Genomic DNA, 19,820 nt, shown 5'->3' with positions numbered 1-19,820 from the left:
AGGAGCGGGTGACCACCCCGCTACAGGGGGGGAATAATCTATCAAAACCAAACACACACAGATAACCCAATGAGGGTTCAAAATAACATACTGCCACATTTAAAAAAAAATAATCACCCTTTACTGATATATGCACACAAGTCAGGAAGCATTACCCCTTGATGAGTATTACATTAGATCTGAGCAACTGGTCTACCATTCAGTAATGCAATCTAACCAGTAGTGCTTTTAGGATGTCTGTAGCTTTCCATTAGTGTCTGTGTCGAGTCTGCATGTAGAAGATGACAGCATGTGAAAGGGAGAACTGGGGAAGGGAGACCTCACTAATAAATGGTAGTGGAAAATAAAATCAGCTGATCTCCAATCTGCCCTACCATCCCACACAAAGCTACGTTTGGAGGTTCTTCTTGATTACCTCATTCAGTCCTGACAAGACAATGGTCCAGCACACCCTTACTGCTAGGTAAGTCAAGGCTCACACTAAATAATGAGCAATTTTGTCTGAAGCTCCAACAGCATTTCTGCTAAAATGGAGTTTTGCACCACCTTAATAGGATGTTCAAACACCCTGTTCACCTCAAGCCCGTCGATTCTGTTCTGGAAGGGCTGGGCGCACATGTCATGTGACTGATCTTTGGGGAGACGCAAACTTTTTCTTCAAAATCTCTTGGCACAATTAGCTTCCTATTTGAATGCAGGAATGACACCAGTAGTTTCCTGAACCTGTTTCAGGCCCTCCCAAACTGTTTGTCAAAACTCCGGACAAGCTGGAGAGGCACACGGTCTTCTCAAAAGGGAGGTTTGTGCTTTTGGCAGGAAACTTTAAGCCAGAGGGCATCCGGGACTAGATTTCCAGGTCCCTATAAGCTTTAGGTAACTCCATGTGGGAGGTTTCAGAGTGGTAGCCGTGTTAGTTTGTATCAGCAGAAAGAAAAGGAGTCCTTGTGGCACCTTAGAGACTAACAAATTTATTTGAGCATAAGCTTTTGTGGGCTAAAGCCCACTTCATCAGATGCATGTAGTGGAAAATATAGGAGGAAGATAGATAGATATTTTACTTACACACACACACACACACACACACACAGAGAGAGAGAGAACATGAAAAAATGGGGGTTGCCATATCCGCTCTAACGGGACCAATCGATTAAGGTGGGCTGTTATCAACACAAAAGTTTTTATTCTCCTGCTGATAACAGCCCACCTTAATCGATTGGTCCCGTTAGAGCGGATATGGCAACCCCCATTTTTTCATGTTCTCTGTGTGTGTGTATCTATCTATCTTCCTACTGTATTTTCCACTCCATGCATCTGATGAAGTGGGTTTTAGCCCACAAAAGCTTATGCTCAAATAAACTTGTTAGTCTCTAAGGTGCCACAAGTCCTCCTCATTCTTCCATGTGGGAGGTTACGCCAGGGCTATCTGGGTTGTCAGAGACTGCCAGGCATCTACACAGCTCTCACCAGATTTAGAAGTGCTAGCACATAACGAGAAAGAAAGAAATTTCACTCTTCAGGCAGGAAATAGGGAGACATTTTGTTTCTGATTTGTATTTGGCAGGCAGAGGGCACATGCAGCCTAAGCCTCAAGATAGTACTTCAGTCTGCCTGGATATTTATTCCGTCTTATGACACTGGCTTTCTATTTAAGCAGTTCAGCAGATGCTGCCTTCGTACAAAAATATACAGTCCGTTCCTGAGAAAGTGGCAGTATTTCCAAGGAATCAGCTGTGGGCTTAAGGCTATAATAGGGTTGTTATCCACTTCTGAACAAGGCAGTTTAGGTAGCCTCAAGAAAATCTCCAGCTATGTCAGCAACATGCAACTGAGACTTGAAATCACTGTGCAGGAATAGACAGCTGGAAACAAAATGGTCCAACTCGGTCTAAAGAGACTTGGCAATACTGATTCAGGTGATGTCACTGTGACACTTGGTGACAGTGATCGAAAAGGGGCATACATTTACAATAGCTTTTTGTTTGCTATGGAAGGCCTCCCGGCGCAGAACCTGAAACCCGGAGAGATTGTGGATTTGCCCAGTGACTCATTGCACAGCTATTCTCAGACGCTGCTTTCTCTAACTTGCTGCCAAAATACAGCTACTTCCATCCACTGTGCTTGCCAACATGCTGCATGACAAAATGGACAGTGCTTATTATAATGAATAAATTCTGCACCATGTCACTAAGGGAGGATATTGACAACCACGCAGCCTTAGTTATTTGATCTGGTCTGCAAATCACCAAATACAAATAGTTGATCTTCACATGTTTAACTCTGCCTATTAGGATAGCTAGCTATGGAACATTTTGATGAAAAACAGTTATTTTCCACGTAGAGTCTCTTCTTTCAGTGAAATATCTTAAACTTATTCTTATCTCATGTATTCATCAGAGGAGTTTCATTATGTATTAAATAGGACAGTACATGTCTCATTTAATAATTATTCATCTGACAGAATTACAGATCTTGGATCAGTTATATTTAACTGTTTCATACACAAGATCTGTAGCCAGTTCTTGGTACAAACTACAGTGAAGTTAATAAGTAAATATTGTACATGGCATACACAAACCTGATTTGATATTGAAGTTGGTATTCAATTCATTTCATTTTTCCTTTGCAGTATGAAATTTTTATTTTTAAAAAAACCCACATTTTAAAATAAGCTTTTTTCCAATCAAAATATTGATGAACATTTTCAACCAGCCTAAGTTCCATGTAAGACCCCAAAAATATATCTTCAGTGGCACATAAGCCTTGTGAAGGAGTGCGGACAAAAGCACCTCCCTTTCAGTTTTATTATGTTCACTGTACAATGATCTACTGATACACATGACAGGAGAATGAAACATCCATTTTACTTGCTGTCTCATGACAGGGCCATAACAAATCCAGATCAGAATCTATTGCTAGCATGAGCTCTACTGTTCCTTAATCTTTTATGTCTGGTACTGTGCAGATTTTCTGATAGCTTGGTTTACATTAGCACAGTATATCAGAGAATTTGCTCCATAAATAGCAAATTTTGTCTTTGTGATCCATTTGGTGCTCTCTCTTTCTCCTCAGTCCTCAATTGTTGTCATATTTCTGTTTTCTCCTTATAAGCACTTTGAGATTTACTGATCAACATATAAATGAGACTCTCCTGAGGTCCAGATTGCACAAATCATTCAACCAGCATCACACTGTGTATTGCTTTGCTGCTAACTGCTTCCTTAGCCTGATGTTTCCTCTGAATGTTGGGACAAACTCCTTTATATGCACAAGATACTCACATGGCTTTGAAACACATAGCAATAACAAACAACAGGCCACTCTGGGTTCATTGAAGGATCTAGGGATGGCCTTGTGGCTAAAGCACACAACTAAGAGCCATGAGAAGGAAGTTCCATTTCCAACTCAGCCACAGAGGTGTGTATGCATGAGCAAATTCCTTAACGTCTCTATTTTTCATCTTCCTCCTCTGCATAACAAGGATAATACTACATCCCTCTTAGGAGTATTGCAAGGCTAAATCCATGAACAGCTATAAAGCACTTTGAGTTCATCAGATTGAAAGTACTACATAAATGCAAAATATTCCGATTCATATAAATGCAAAATATTCCGATTCATCAGCATTATTGCTGAGTGGCAGAGGATTCCCTACAAGGTGTATTTACAATTTCCCCATTGTGTAATTTCACAGGATTAGAAAAATATTGCGGGTATAGGATTTCACTTAAGAGACAAGGTTCCAGGATTAATCTGTCCCTGAGCTTTATTTTCAACCTTGTTTGTCCTCTAGCTATGGACATAAGTCACGTGATTTGATGACAAGGATCATTGAGGAAATCCTCAGCTCTGTTTTAACTTCTCAGCCTGCTGCAATGCTTCAGCACCAGATTTTAGCTACATTCCTTAGTGTATAATGAGCTGCCCAGAGAGTCATTTCCAAAGTACTCTAAATAATGGAGTACTATTGCAGAATGGACTAATGAACAAATGCTTGGAGGTTTGTGGGTCTCAGTAAAATGCCAAGTTTCTGCCAATTCTAAGTACCGAAAATGGAAGATGTAGAGAAAGATCATGCACCCAGAAAGATAAGCACCCAGGCAATAGATGCAGGACAGTGCATCTGAGATAGCTTATTTCTTTAATTAAAAGCACACATTTTTAATGTTCAACAATCCCCACATATGCAACATTCAAAATAGAAGGAGAAAAGTGTGCTGAGCTCTTTTGAAACCAGTGGCCAAGATTTCCAAAAGCCAAATCCTGGGGACCTTCAGTTTAGGGTGCCCAGCCTAAGGCACCTTAAAAAGGGCTGAGTTTTCAGTAAGCGCATCGCACCTGTTCTTTGAAAGACCAGCCACTTTAAGGGGTCTCAAGCTGCAGTCCCCAAACTTGAGCCACCCACCATTAGGAGTTGCTTTTGGAAATCTTGGCCAATGTGTTTAAAAGAATTAAGAGCTAAAATTGATTTCTGGACCCAAGCTCTGTGGCACCTTTGTACATGCAGGGATGGGTTCAGCTCCTGATTCAGGTTAATAGCAGCCTCCGGGGCTGTGTGAGCTTGCACCTGACTGCCAACAGCTCCTATGGGCAGTTCCCGCAGCTAGGAAAAGCTGGGCTGGAGGAATTCCCTGGCCATGCCTCCCCATCCTCCCACTGCCCTGCCCCAGGGAACACAGGGGTTGGCACAGACACAACTATCTCAATCCTACACCTACCCAGGACTCTCCATTTGTCAGGGAGATCCCATGAAGGCCGGTCCAGCCGCTTTACAGCCACTCTGCGACCCCAGCACCAGTGAAAAGCTGCTGTGGGGCAGCTGGGAGTCAGGCCCCAATAATTTGTAGTAGTCACGGAAAGAAATATTTCTCATTTAGACCAAAGGAAAACAAAATTAGTTTAAGAGCTGCCAGTTCCCTCTTCATTCATGCTATTCGCGATTTAAAAAAAAAAAGTCCAGCTTCTCTTCCACAAAAAGCCCATTGAGAAGTCAGGAATCTATATGTGGAACCTTAAGTAGTATTAGGAGTTTGGGCAACTCAGTATTACACACACAGACCCAAACAGCCACTGGATAGGCCACCAGCAGTATTCTAGTCAGCTAGCACCTGAAAATTGCAACTTGTGGGGTGAAGTCCGAGCCCCACTGCAGCCTGCAGGAGTTTGCCATTGACAGCAGTGGGACCAGGATTTCACCAATGCCATCAGGGTGATAAACTTTGATCATTTGAAGAACTATACCATCAACCACCATTTTAGGGAGAGAGAGAGAGAAAAAAATGACTCTGTAAATTCTGTAGAGATATTGCTCTTCACAGAGAAAGATGCAACAAGTGGTTTCTTCATCTAAAGCTTCTGAGGCTACAAACCTGACCTCTCATTTTCAGGCACACAACTGCGAACATAACTTTTCCATAATTCCTAAATCAGTAGCATCTCCTGCAATGTGCCTGCCAGTCATGCAAGAAATGTGGGCCCAGATCAGAAGACAAATGGACTATGCAAAGGAGGTCATATGGGTAGAGGTAGACATGGAATATTAATCCAATATATTAAAAAAATATATTCAGCTGAGCTCATGGGAATATTAGTGAGCCAGTAGTGAGAAAAATCAGTTGTTACTTACTTAAGCACTTATTCAGTTCCTAATGCATCGCTGGAGATGAAAAGGGCTAACTTTTAAAAGGGGGCATGTTATTCCACATGCAGTGACTGCCTGTGAGCTTGCACAACACAACCTGACAGGAGCTTCGGTGTTTCTATATGGAATGGAAGAGTCCAGTGCAAGTGAAAATATGGGGGTTTGTAGGCTCAGTTGGATGTTTAATTAGATGCACAACTCCACACTTCAGGTCTCTATCCAGCCCAAATTTGCATTCACTATTGCTAGCTTCTTGAGTCGCTTGGCTGGCATTTGGCAGACAACAAGTAAATTTCAAGGAGTCACATAGTCCCAAAGCACTTCTCTCCCTGCCATTCAGTTCTTAAAAGACAGCTTATACAGGGAGATGAAGGTGTATCATAAAAAACAGAGCAATTACTAAGCCTTTGTTCCATGGCCACTAGCAGTTGAGGGATTCCCTCCTATTGTCCTGTAAATAATTCCCACCAATAGCATACCCAATTAGGCTGGTAACAAAGATGCATGTGAAAGATTTCGCCCTTCTGCATGTGGAAGGAACGAATGACTTTGGTCCTCCATCATCCTGAAATCACCACAGCCCCATCCAACAGATTCGCAACTGCTCCATCTGCCAGGGAGGCCTGGGAATGGGGATTTGTGTACATACTCAGTGTGAGGTAAAGTCAGTTAGACTGTCACTCTTTAAAAGATTATATGAAAAGGAAAAGGCAGGGGAAGGTTGTGCCCTACAGTTTCCTTGTTCATCATGCACAAAGGCAGTCTGAAAGTTTTGGGGATTTGTTTTGAAAGGTTTTTGTATTTTAGAAGTACCATGAATATAAGATCTTACAGTTTCTGGAGATCTGCTTTGAGTAGAGAGAGGAATAGATTGGAAACTCTCAAGCCTTACTTGAAGCATGGGGCCGTTAAACCTTTATCAGAGAGCTAGTTCCCTTTAAAAATAAATGAAAATTACAGTCCAAGTTTCACTTTCCTTGTTACCTTTGATAATCTGACTACATCTTCAGTTGTCCATCACCTTCCAGAAAAAAATAAAATAAAACAGGATATGTATGTCCTGGATTTATAGTACCAAATACAACAGGTGAAAAATATAGCCCATTTTAATTATATAGTTAAAAGACAATTGTTTAAACCTAAAAATATAGTGTCTCCCTGAACAGCCTAACAAGTGGGGAGAAAGAGTGAAACAATCACATCTATTTAATTATGAGTTTATTTGACAAGACCAGGGTCTATATTTCATCAGTATTATGTTCTGCAGTTCAAGTCATTTAATAGCCATTCCATGCACTAGGCTCCTGCTGAGGTTGCTTTGAGTTTCAGCAATAGAATCAGGCTCACTGTGTTTGACTTGCCAAGCTGTGTTATGAAACGGCTCTACAGAGTTTACCACAGGCTGTAATGCAGTAGTTACGTCTTGATGTGAATGCCCTTTAAATTTCCTTGTTTGGCATAGATCATTCTGTCCTTTTAGGAGGGTAGTTTGAACATACTTTGCTTTGTTTTTGTTCAGTTGCAGGAGGCATTCTCAAACATTGTCATTTAGACTACACCTGAATACACAAATGGACTGCGTGCTCTCATTCACAAGCAAGCAGACAATCACATAACATACTTGTGGCACCCACAGCAGTTGTTTACGAGGAACAGTAATATTAGGAAACTATTCAGGGCATGTCTAGCTTCTTTCAATACAGTTAGCAGCTGGAAACAAGAAGGGACCGAGCACCATGTGACCTGCCAGCTCTCCATGGGCCACCAGCAACTGCACCATAGACTTCTGGTGGCTGACAGATCACTGCCTGGGAACCATTGCAGTGGTGCAGTGATCAAAAATTCACTCAGGTGGAGTAAGGCAGATGCTTTAGATCCAAGAGATAGTCTTGTTTGGAGGGACACAGCTGTACGGTAGAGCAGCAGGTGGTAGCACAAAGCACAGTTAGCTACTGCCCTCCAGCACCTGCCAGTGCAGGTAGGAACGCACACACTGTATTTCGGCCACTCCCACCTTCACCCCTCAGGCCACACCAGTGTCACAGCGTGAGGAGCCATGTCTAAAGCAGCAACGAGACAACTCCCTGACTGAGAAGTGCCTCTCTTTGTTAAATTCCCCAGCAACAAATCCTGGCCCTTTCTGGTAACTGTGGAGGACCACGAACTCTATAGTCACGCCACAAACTCAAGCAGTTACCACACTGCTGGAGTGGCTGAGAACAAAGGGAGTGCAGACTGGATAACAGCATTGGCAGGACGAGCACTGAGTAACGAAAACAATGAGCTTGCCTAGGGTGAAGCCGGCTTGCCCCATCTCTCTCCTGTCTGGTCAGCCTCAGGCCACGTCTGGAACACAAATGAGAATTTGTTTAAGGAAGAAAACAAGAAAAAAAAAGTTTCGGGTCTTTATGCTGGTTCTAGCATCGGCCATACCAAGCAGCTCGCCTTTCTTGTGGGAGAAAAGGTGAGGTCTAGGAGAAAAAATGAAGTGTTGGAACAGTCGGTTTCAGTAGAATGAGAAGTTAAATGTGGCGCAAACAGACACATGGTATTCACCCACAAATTCTAAATGTACTGGGGAAGTATAAGCCTGCCAACATTTTGTCTTGTAATAGAATTGGCCTCACCTTACTGCAAATGCAAAATGTCTTTAAAAAAACCAAAGCCTTTGAAATGGAAAAGATAAAGAAAGGCCTTGTTATGCTGTGCTCCTTGTAGCTGACAGGCACTGAGAACAAAGAGTTTAGGGGGTCTATATGTTGTGAAAGAGTCTGCCACTCACTGATGTTTCAGCACATAACCAATCATTATGATGCACTGCTAGCATGAGAGTCAGTCTTTTGGTTTTGCAGTTTGAGCGGCCATCAAAATACTGGTGGCTCAAACTTTTTTTTATTAAAGAAAGCATATTGTTCCAAACACCACTGCCATGCTGGGTTTGTAAATGACGGTCACCTCTCTTTTTCCAGGGGTCCCATGCCCAAAGAAATGAAGGATTCCGGCTCTGGAAAAAAGAAATGCAAGAAGGGAAATGCCAGTGGTTCCTACTCACTGTAAAATGCATCACCTGTCTCAGCAAGCTTGATTAAATCTAGAGTCACTGTGAGAACATACCATTTACTTTATAAGACTGGAACAAAATGTTTATTCCTTCCCAAGACAAAGGGATTTCTGAATACGATTTCAACCCTTGATGCTGTTTAAGGGACAAAGGCCTAAGGAGCCCAGCACAGATGTCAGAGTTGGGGAGTGTCTATGTGCTGTGAAGGGGGGGAATCTCACCTTAATTTAACTCAGAAACTAGTGAGATTACCTCTGATGGCAAGTGAGGAGAAAAGAGGCACTAATTACGTCCTACAAAGCAGCAGCCTGGCACTGTCATTTTGGCAATCTGGAATGTGAGGTGAAAGATAAGACATTCTCATTCTGTTGTAAAACCCAACAGACTTGCACACCTGACAACAATGAATACATTTCATAGTCAATGAGCTGGCAAGCTGCGAATTAATGTGGCAATGTTGTAGCAAGCTAATTGACTTTACAGCACTGTGTAGCTGGACAGATTTTTGTTTTCTTAAATGGAAAAATAGCTGTAGGAGAGATTTTCCAAAGGCACAAATGAGAGTTAGAGATCCACTACCCACTGACTTCCAGGGGAAGTTGTATGCCTATGCCAAAGGTCAAAGGAATTCTAGGTTTTTAGCTTGAGTTTCAACCTACTCGTCTATGGCAATATTTCCTTTGGTATGAGAATGGTCCCCAAACTTGACACTTCCTACACTCCCATAACTAATAACGCATCACATCAAATTAACCATGGATTGAGTCATTTAAATCGATTACTCGTTTTAGATCCATAATGCTCTTTCTCGGCCACTGTTGTGGCAGCCAACTGAGTGCCACAGAACCAATGGGTCAAGTTGACCCAGCTCTTCAGTGGTTCTCTCCAGCAAACTTATTCCATGTCAACATGTGTTTCCAGTCTCCTGTTCCATGCTAAACCATTTTCTATGTCCTGGCTCATTGCTGTTTCACAAAAAGTTGCTCTCGTCTGTGATTTTCTTAGTAAGGAAAATGTAGACGATGTTCTGTGTGGTCAGTGAAATGTGCTGTGATTAGAGTATCTTGAATACATTAGAAAGAGTTATACAGTGTTACAAAGATGGATGTGGGGAAAGATTTAGGCCAGCATTATTCAAAAGACATGGATGACTTAAAGCTATAATTACGATATTACTAGTATTAATTATTACCATAATAGCTAGGAGCCCATGTCCGGGACCAGGACAAGGCACTGTACATACACAGAACAAAAAATGAGGCACCTAATCCATATTTAAATAGCTAAATATTTTTTCCAATTTTGTTTCTGATCCAGGAAAGCCCTTAGCATGTGCTTAAATCTATCCCCTTTCAAGACAGCTCTTAAGCATGTGTTCAAGTATGTGGATAAGTTCCACTGGCATTCAAATAGTCAAGTGCTTTTCTGATGAGAATCTGCACCTTTCATAGGATTGCCAGGTGTCTGGGTTTTGACCGGATTGCCCAGTTGAAAAGGGACCCTGGCGGCTCCAGTCAGCACTGCCAACCAGGCCATTAAAAGTCCGGTCTGCTCCGCGCAGCTCCCGGAAGCAGCAGCATGTCCCCACTCCAGCTCCTAGGCATAGCGGCAGCCAGGGGGCTCCAAGAGCTGACCCTGCCCCAAGCGCCAGCTTCACAGCTCCCATTGGTCAGGAACCACGGCCAGTGGGATCTGCGGGGGTGGGACCTGTGGACAGGGCAGCACCCAGAGCCGGAGGGGGGACATGACACTGCTTCTGGGAGCCGCTTCACGTAAGCACTGCCCAGAGCCTGCACCCCTGACCCTCCCCCCATGCCTCAGCCCCAGCCCTGATCCCTCTCCTGTCCTCCAAACTCCTCGGTCCCAGCCCTGAGCACCCTCCTGCACCCCAAACCCTTCAGCCCCAGCCCAGAGTCTGCACCCCCAGCCAGAGCCCTCATACCCCCACACACCCCAACCCTCTACCCTAGTCCAGAGCCCCCTCCTGCACCCCAAACACCTCATCCCCAGCCCCTCCTGGAGCCTACACCCACAGCCAGAGCCCTGACCCCCTCCTACAGCCCAACCCCCTGAGTAGCCCGGTGAAAATGAGCAAGTGAATGAGGGTGGGGAGAGTGAACGACAGAGGGATGGGGGATGGAATGAACAGGGCTGAGGCCTCAGAGAAGGGGTGGGGCAGGGTGGAGCAAGGGTGTTCAGTTTTATGCGAGTATAAAGTTGGCAACCCTAGCCTTTCAGAGGTTCTGAGAACCCATAATTCACAGTGAATGAATGTAAATCAAAAGTATCTACTAGATTGGAAGCTGTGGGTGCTCAGTGCCTTTGAAAATCAGGACACATAGTTTGGTGCCTTAATGTATATTTAAGTGTCTGACTCTAGAAACCCACATTTGAAAATGCCAGCCTCATTTTATTCTTCTAGCTTCTGATCCAGCAAAGTACTTGCACATGCTTAAGTGGCTGAACAGGGATGACATTTCTCACATACACAAAGTTACTGATATGCTTAAGTGCTCTGCTGCATTGGGGCCATAAAGTTTCAAATTTGTGTTAAACCTGGTGGTGAGAGCAAGGCCAAAGCTGCTGGCCCTACTTTTTAACCTCAGATGGTCACTCTTCTCTCTGTAGTGTGTATCACTTGCAGGAGCAGACAGAGGTGTGTAAATTAAAGGCATCTCAGCAGGGCCTTTCCCTTGGGCATTAGATAACTACTGTACCAAGAGTACTGTTTAGGGAGTTTACCTTGAAAAGCAAAAGCACCACAGAAACAAAGGAAAACCACCCAGACCCAATAAATAGCAGCCTTGCACAAGGTATCCTTTATGGACAAATTGTCCAGCATTTTATAGAATAGGGTATCTTTTATATAGGCCTTTTAGGCCATCCTATATAATTCAATTATATCCCTGCTATTGAATGTGGTAAAAAAGAACTTCACAGAAATAATTTTATTCACTATTAGATTTCATTATTTTTTAGAGTAACTCCTCCAGAACTCCACTGGCTTCTTTTCTATTACATTTTAAAGGAATATTCTACTTTATAGGAATATTCCACAAGCAATGGAAAATTCCCCTCCCACAGCAGCCCCCAGAGGCTCCCTTCCTTCCTACCCAAGCAACGAACCAGAGAGTCTGGCCTGTACTTAGTAAGGGCAAAATTGTACCAGGCTCCTGCAGCCACATTTTGTTGCTTCACATTTACATCCATTTCTGACTTGTGTTTCAAAGGTCGGTGTCCCCAAAACATTACTGATCTCAAACTAAGGGTCATTCAGACATCACTGGTTTTGAAACTTTTGCCCTCCAGAAGACAGGGAGAGGACTGGATCTCTCCAGCATTGTTCCATCTTCTGTTAGGTTAGCTGGGGTGTGTCCACCCTAACTCGCACGTGTTGAGCCCTCTCCATTGCACTGTAGATGCATGAACAACGGTGCACTGGTTTTGCTTTTCTATTCCAAATTCATTACGAAAAAGTGATGCCCAGTGATGCTTCCACTTTCACAGAAGCCTTTTCAGAGATCGCATTTGTGGCTGCACATTTTATCTGGGATGCAGTTTCTGCATCTATAGGCCGCCCTGCAGCCTAAAGTCTGCCAGCCTGCCCGCTGAACTGGTTGCTGTGGCATCATTGGCAATAGTTTCCTATCGACAGAAACATCTTTAAAAAAGAGCCCAGGCATCCTGTCTGGATTATTTATGTCATCCTGCAGCTCCAGAGTTTCCCTATTAGATTTAGTACAAATGATTATCCATAATGTTTCAGTAGAAATGTCCTCAAGTACTAACTATAGTATCTTCTGAACAATTTCCTTCACGGAATGTGGTATGTTCTTCTGCTGACTTCAGGGCTTTGTTACTAATGCTTGCATGATGCTAAAACCGTGTTCAGCTTCACATCTTGCTACCACAGGTTCATATTCCAAACAAGTCTGCTGGGATCTACCTGTCTGAGGGGGTTCCAAAAATACTTAACTAGACAGAGTTTGGCAGCCCTGCTGTGGCTAAGACTCTTAGATATATCACACTGTGATGGGGTCGGGACTCACCACCACAGCGCCTCCTGCTGGTACATCTGGGAATTAGCTCTGTGCCCTGTGGGGCACCCTCTGCCGGTGGTGTCCCGTCCGCTGTCTCTGCTCCACTGTCCTGGGACGCACGTTGCTCCCTGCTTGGTGGCATCCTCTGCAGGACACTCTGTGGCCACTTCAGGACACTGCCTTCTTCTGCTTCAGGACACTGCCCTCCAGCAGTGCCCACTACTCCAGTCTCACCCCCTTCTCGGGGGGGGGGAGGTATTAACAGCAGTCTTCCAGCTTGCCCCTGCTGCAGTGGCCAACCACAACCCCCAAAGGCTAGCCCCTCTGCTCAAGGGCCAGTTGCAGTCTGTCACGGCCACTCCTCCACATCCAGGTGCAGTACAAGGTGGGGACCCAGGCCCACCCACTGCTCTGGGTCCCAACCAAGGGACCCTCTAGTGGCAGCCTCTCCACCCTCCTTCTCTCCCCTCATCTGTCTGTCTTGCCTGGGTCACTTTGCCTCTGACCCCTTGCACCCTCTAGGCCTTCTGGTCAGGGCCCACAGTCTGACAGGTAACCTGCTGGAGCTCTCCTCTGCACCCTGGAGCCTGCCCAGTGCTGCGCTGTCCAAGGTGCTGGTCTCCTTAGTTCAGAAGACAGACCTTCCCCTCTGGAAAAGACTCACTGCTCTTCTCCTGAGTAGTCTTTATAGGGCTGAGCCTGGCCCTGATTGGTCGCCTCCTGCTCAGCGCCAATTGGCTCCCCACAGGCCCTTGGTGATTGGCTGCCAGCCTGCGCAGCCTCTCTAGCCTGTTCTAGCCTACTTTCACCCGGGGTGGAGCAGCCGCCCCATCTCACACACACACACACACACACACACACACACACACACACACACACACACACAATCATTTTGGTTTTAAGTGCCTATGGTTACGAGTATTGGGATTCCTTTAAAGAAACTATCTAAGAGTAAAATTATAGCAGTAAGATAGCATAGTTATAAATATATCCAAGATCTTGGCAGGCAGAAAAGACACCTACAGGTCACCAAACAAATATAAAACCTTCAATTTCCCCCATGATTTCTAGTGAGAATATTATTATTTTTCTGTATTGCGATAGTGCCCATAAGCCCCACTCATGGATTAGTACCCCATTGTGCTAGGCACTGTACAAACACAGACCAAAAAAGACAGACTCTGCTCCAAAGCACTCACAATCTAAGTATAAGACATGAGACAGACAGATAGATGGGGAGCACAAAGAAAGAATGAGGCAATACTGATCAGCATGACACATAGTTCTCAGCCAACCAGTTGCCTAGCCATTGTCAAATTTACTATAAATACAGCCCTTGCTCCCATTTCTTAAGAGGGATGCAATCTGGTTAGCCTCCAAAATGTACAATACAATGGAAGGCACGTTCCATACAGTACCCTTGGTGGATGATTTTTTTTAAAAAAATCTACAGTGTTGGTTTAAAAACCAAAAAACTATTGCAGTACGTTAATCTATTGCTTTCTTTCACAGAGGCCTACAAGTAATGTAACTGAAATATATATATGGGCATCCTGTATGGGATTTAAAAAAAAACAACTATGCTTGTTGATTTTAAAATGTACACAAGATCACCACCATAGAAATGGAAACGTAATACAAATAATGGCCAGAAAAATGCTTACCGATGACTGACCTAGCCTAAACCTGGTAGTTCAGAAGAAAAAGACTCCAGACACACAGGATTAAATTCTTTTGAGAAGGATAAAGTTGCCCATCTCTTACTATCTGTTTTTAAATGATGAACTGAGAGAAAATCTTTATGGAAATAGAGTTGGCCATTAGCCAAATTTTGCAATGTGCTGAGCACCTCAGTTGACACTCAAGACAGTGAGTTAGATCTCATAGGATCAGGGTCCCCCATTTTCATGGAGTAATTCTCCTCCCCCACAACTCTGACTTTCGATTCCCTATTTAGTGACCACCACACCCTAGAGAACTCTGCCACCATAATAGCTGCACACAATATACAGGTTGCCACTCCAAAACTCAGATGTTTGGGTTGGAGATCATTTTTCCACTAGCAGCATCTTGCTTCTTTAAATGCTCCACAGGCATGAGTACTCATAGGTCTTAAATTACCCATTCAGGTTTCCTATGTGCTTGTGTTACTGTGGGCTTGGCTCATTCATCAGAATGCCAGTTTAATGGTATGCACTAAAGTGTGAGTAGTTACTGGGCTGAGAACCAATTCCTGGGCAAATTCCTCAGAGAATGCATGGACCCTTTTATAGTGTTTAAATAAAAAATGTCTCATGATTAATCTGGAAAGCATTTAAATAGTTTGAACATGGTTTGCCTCAAGACTTGCCCCCACATGACTGTAATTCATTGTCATAACCATAGTTTGAATTTATCTCACCCCATGTGATTTTTAATTATGGATTCAATAATAATCTGATGGTTCCTAGTGTACCATGAAAATTATAACTCGCACAGAAAACGAGTACGCTTTAACTTCCACGGGAAAATGCAGTCCCCTACATACTTGGTATTAATCTTCAGCTCGTGATTAAAGACTTTGCCCTGTACCTTTAATTACAGCACTGTTCTTAGAAGTGAGAAATTGGACAGCAATGGTAGCACAGAGAAGCCTGGTGCTGAAGTGCTACATCACTTTTGATAGAATAAGAGCAAAAGTTCTGTTTATGAAAAACACAATTACAGTGCAAGGCAAAAATGTAGCCGGGCTCATTCCTTTTCTAAAATTAGAGGTGTTGGGTTTATTAGAACACATTTAAAAGTTGTTTTAGTCTACAGGGACCAGCCCCAGCCTTCAAGTGCAAAGTAAATTTGGTAGGGGCCTCAGGTAGCACTCTGCAGCTTGCATAGCATATAGGGAGGAGTGGCTGGGGGAATCAGACAAGTTTGGAAGAGAGGATAGAGACAGAGGAGATTTTCATGAGAAAACGAGGAAGGATTTAAGCATTGGACGAGGAGGGGATTGATTCAATCAGTGTACTGTCATGAGGCAATTAGAGAGTTGGATTCTTTAGAAGGGTGGGGTGGGAGATCATGGTGAGCTCACAGGCTTGCATGATCCTAGCTATGTCTTGAGAAGGGATTGCTGACAAAAAAGAACAGGGTCTTATGCAACACCACACTGGCCACAGGTCTAGTGGCTGTACTGACCAATGCAAGTCCTGCTGCAAGATAACTGGTACCTTTCTGGCCCTGAAGGAAACAGATTCTCTACCACCAGCTTGAAACCAGAAGACACTGTACTCAGGACAGTTGCACTTTTCTGTGAGCCTCATCCACGTTCTTTTTTCCACTAGGACTTGAAAAGGGTCATTTCAGTGTAGGGAAAGGATTTATTTTTATTAAAGAGGATATTAAGAAACTCATGGGAATTCATAATAAATATCAACACAAAGCCAACATTCCTGATGACCCTGGAACTTCTAAAGCTGCAGGAGGCCCTCGGAGTGGGGGAAAGGGGGAAATCTCTTATACATGGACATGCAAGCTCAACTGTGGCAGCCATACTGTGGATACGACTCCACAGCTACTATGCCAAGGGCAGTGTATACAGGATTAGAAATGGGGGCTGGGGAAGAGAGCCATTACATTTAAAGATCCTGCTGGGGCCATATATCTTCTGTTCCCATTGACTTCAGTGAGAGTACTCAGCTGCTCATGGCTCAGGAAAATGATATAATCCTGTAGGCACATAGTCATTTCAGTGCTTGTCTGAGATTGGGGGATAGTCCCTGTTGTCTTGGAGATCCACCCCATTTATGTTGGATTACACTGAGTTGCAGCTGAGAGCCATTAGAAAGTCAATTGTTTCTGCGGTGAGCTACGTGGAGTTTACAGTCTTTCACAAGTTACTCTGGCTTTCCCCAGACAGTAACGCTACAGACCAAAACTCCACTTTGGGTGGATATATCACGTGGCAGTAATTCAGCACGGCATCATGCCAAGTGAAGGACAGTTTTAGAGCAAGGTAGTATGATTTCCTGCACTCTGCGGTATTCAAACCCAACAGAATGCGTGGCCAATGGTTCTTACATGGGCATCAAAGGGAATAAGTGAGGGATGAAGACTCCAAGTCTGTCATCTGTGTATCCCCAGAGATAAGGCAGTTGGCCAATGGTGTTGTGATGCAAAGAGTTAGTTCTACTATACGTTTTTAAGGCTCAAATGCATACTCCATGCCCATGCAGCAGTGCCATACAGAGGGAAAGGGGTTAGGGTGGGGGTCACGGCCAGTTGGTTAACATGCTACATGGACCCAGTCGTCAAGTCCCCTACATGGCAGCAGCATGGTTGGGGGTACTAGAGTCACACCAATACTGCAGGGCTGCTTTGCACTCTGGCTCTAGGCTGGGCTCGAGCAGGAGAGGAGAGGAGAATTCCATGTGCCTGACTGATGAGAATTTTGCCCAATTTGTGGTAAAATCAGGAAAAGATGAAATCCTGAGAACCAGAACTGCACGGGAACAGCATATTGTGGCAATGCAGCAAAAGAGATCTAGCTGCCTACAACACATTCACTGCCACAGCAGCCAAGTGCATGAGAAAGCTGTAGAACTGATCAATGAAATTGTTTTTAATCATTCACTTTATTAATATAACTTCATAAACAAAGTTTTATGAATGAAACAACATTCATTCATAAAACCGGTTACCCCAATAACTGGCTAATTGAGTTTCACTTTCAATCCAATTGCTGCTTAAATTGCTGAAACTTACACTGTTTCAACATTGTAACTTCTGCTCACTCTTTGCCATTCCTTACACTTGTCCATATTGTAACTCAAACTCCATTTTAACTTGTCCCAAACTCCATTTTAAAATGCTCACTTCATTTTGTAAAAGCTTGCTGCAACCTTCATTTTTGCAAAACCCTGTTGTAATCTTATTAGTTTAGTTCAGATGTGTGAATGAGGTATGGATGGATGATGGAATCAACCTCCAGCCCCAGCCTGTCCTGATGAAATAAAGTGTAAACACCCAATGGCTGAAGATGCAGACAACAGGCCTGACAAAGTAAGAGGAGTCCACCCTCAAAAGAAAAGAACAAAAGTACAATCGAAGAAACATCAAAGCCAGGTCCTAGACTGAAAGTCATGTCTGCAATTGACGAGTGATCAATCACATCGAACCCAGAGGCAGGGTGACACAGCAAGACCTATAGACTTTGGATTCAAACTAAATCCTACAAAAAGGATGGGGGAGATGGAAGACTTTAGAGGGTAACATTCCGCTGCCAACAAGGAAGGGCATCGGTGCATGCCCAACAGAGACCCAGCTCTTCCTTGTGCCCGGCTTTCCTGGCCAGTTAACCGCCACAAGCTACGAACCCAAGCCACGAACTCAAGCTACATTCAGGACTGGTAACCGTACAGCAGCGGCAGAACCTGTGTGTGTGTATGAACGAACATGTGACTGAATGTGAAACTGAGTGAAATGTTATAGCTAGAACTCAGAGTAACAGCCGTGTTAGTCTGTATTCGCAAAAGGAAAAGGAGTACTAGTGGCATCTTAGAGACTAACCAGTGCTCAAATAAATTGGTTAGTCTCTAAGGTGCCACAAGTACTCCTTTTCTTATAGCTAGAACTGACTGCCTACTATGATTCTTTTTGTATTGGTATAACAAAGCAAGAGACTAGAGAGCGTGTGTGCCAGGGTAATAACCTAACACAGGGCTACAGTTTTCTCTTTGGGCTTTTAAAGAGGACATGGACATTGTTTAAGTGCTGGGTGGGGATGAACTGTTCTGAAATAGGAGATAAAGCCAGTCTATTTTTAAGGCAGCAACTCAAGGATGACCAGTAATATGAACCTATATTATAGGCTCCCCTCTCTAGCAGAGTATACACACACTTCTCTGTGCACAAACATGACGGGGAAAATGTGTAACTGCAAAAGTTGCATGGAAGTCCTAAAGATGGTTATGTTAACCAGCAAATGTTCTGTTTGGGGTTTGTTAAGTTTAATACAGACAAATAATGCAGGTGCTCCCTTTCCAGTTTGACCACCGCCCATTACATGATATTTGATTATTTTTTATAGCATTCACCTTTTGGAAGGACACTAGTCATTTGTGCTCTAAATTTTAGGGTTCATTTTTGAAAGCAGGCTTCATGAAAGCTACTGTTATAAAAATGTTTTGATGTTTTCAATTTTAAGTTCAGTAAAAGATCATTTTCTGGATTTTAAAAATCTACAGTTTACAGTTATAACATAGGGCTAGAGAATCTGAATGTGAAATTAACTAGAAACTGGGCAGTCTGAGGGCCGGGTCCATGGGCTATCCAAAGGCAATCTTTCCCCGGATTTCACTAGCTGTTGCCGTAGGCCGTATATGCATTGCCAAAGCTGAGAAAATTGCAAAAAGTAAACAAACAACATGAGGTGTAAAGAGTATATTGGGTTTATTTTAAATCTTTCCATTTCAAGAATCAGAGATGTTAGTATCATAAGGAGAGAAACTATCAGGTTTTTAAATTCTGAAATCATAACAAAAACCACTCTAGTCTGCCTGTAGCCCTTTCCTAGGTTATGCAGCCCCTTGCTTGCCTCTCACTCACTCTCTCTCTGCACTGTTTTATTAAACCAAATTTAATATGTTTATTCCCTAAAGGTAAAGCCACTTTTATTATGTTAGTCCTATGAAGTGCGGGAGGGCAGGAGGTTGCTCTCCTTCTGTCAGTTATGTAATTCCCTCTCTCTCTCCCCTCCCGCTCCTGAGCACTTGGGACATCAGTCAGACTGCCTCAGACACTGTCCAGGAAGTGGCAGCTGAATTCCCTCCAGATGGGTGAAAAATTAGTCTGTCAGAAGGTAGAACATGCACATGGTTCACTTCTTCAGGATTTCTGTGCAAAGCGCTTGGCTGACACACTGAGCCCTTTTATTTCATAACAGTACGTCATTAATTTAAAACAGATTGTTTAGCAAAAAGGAGGACCCAGTCCCAATTTACTACCCAATCCCAGTCACCACCTCTGCTGACTTATGAGTTGGCTTTAATATGGGCAAGTGTCCCCACTTAGAGAAATCAAATAAAGAAAAACCGTGTAAGTATTAACA

This window comes from Lepidochelys kempii, chromosome 11 (assembly GCF_965140285.1).
Source record: "Lepidochelys kempii isolate rLepKem1 chromosome 11, rLepKem1.hap1, whole genome shotgun sequence".
Lineage (NCBI taxonomy): Eukaryota > Metazoa > Chordata > Testudines > Cheloniidae > Lepidochelys > Lepidochelys kempii.
This window is presented reverse-complemented; position numbering follows the sequence as displayed.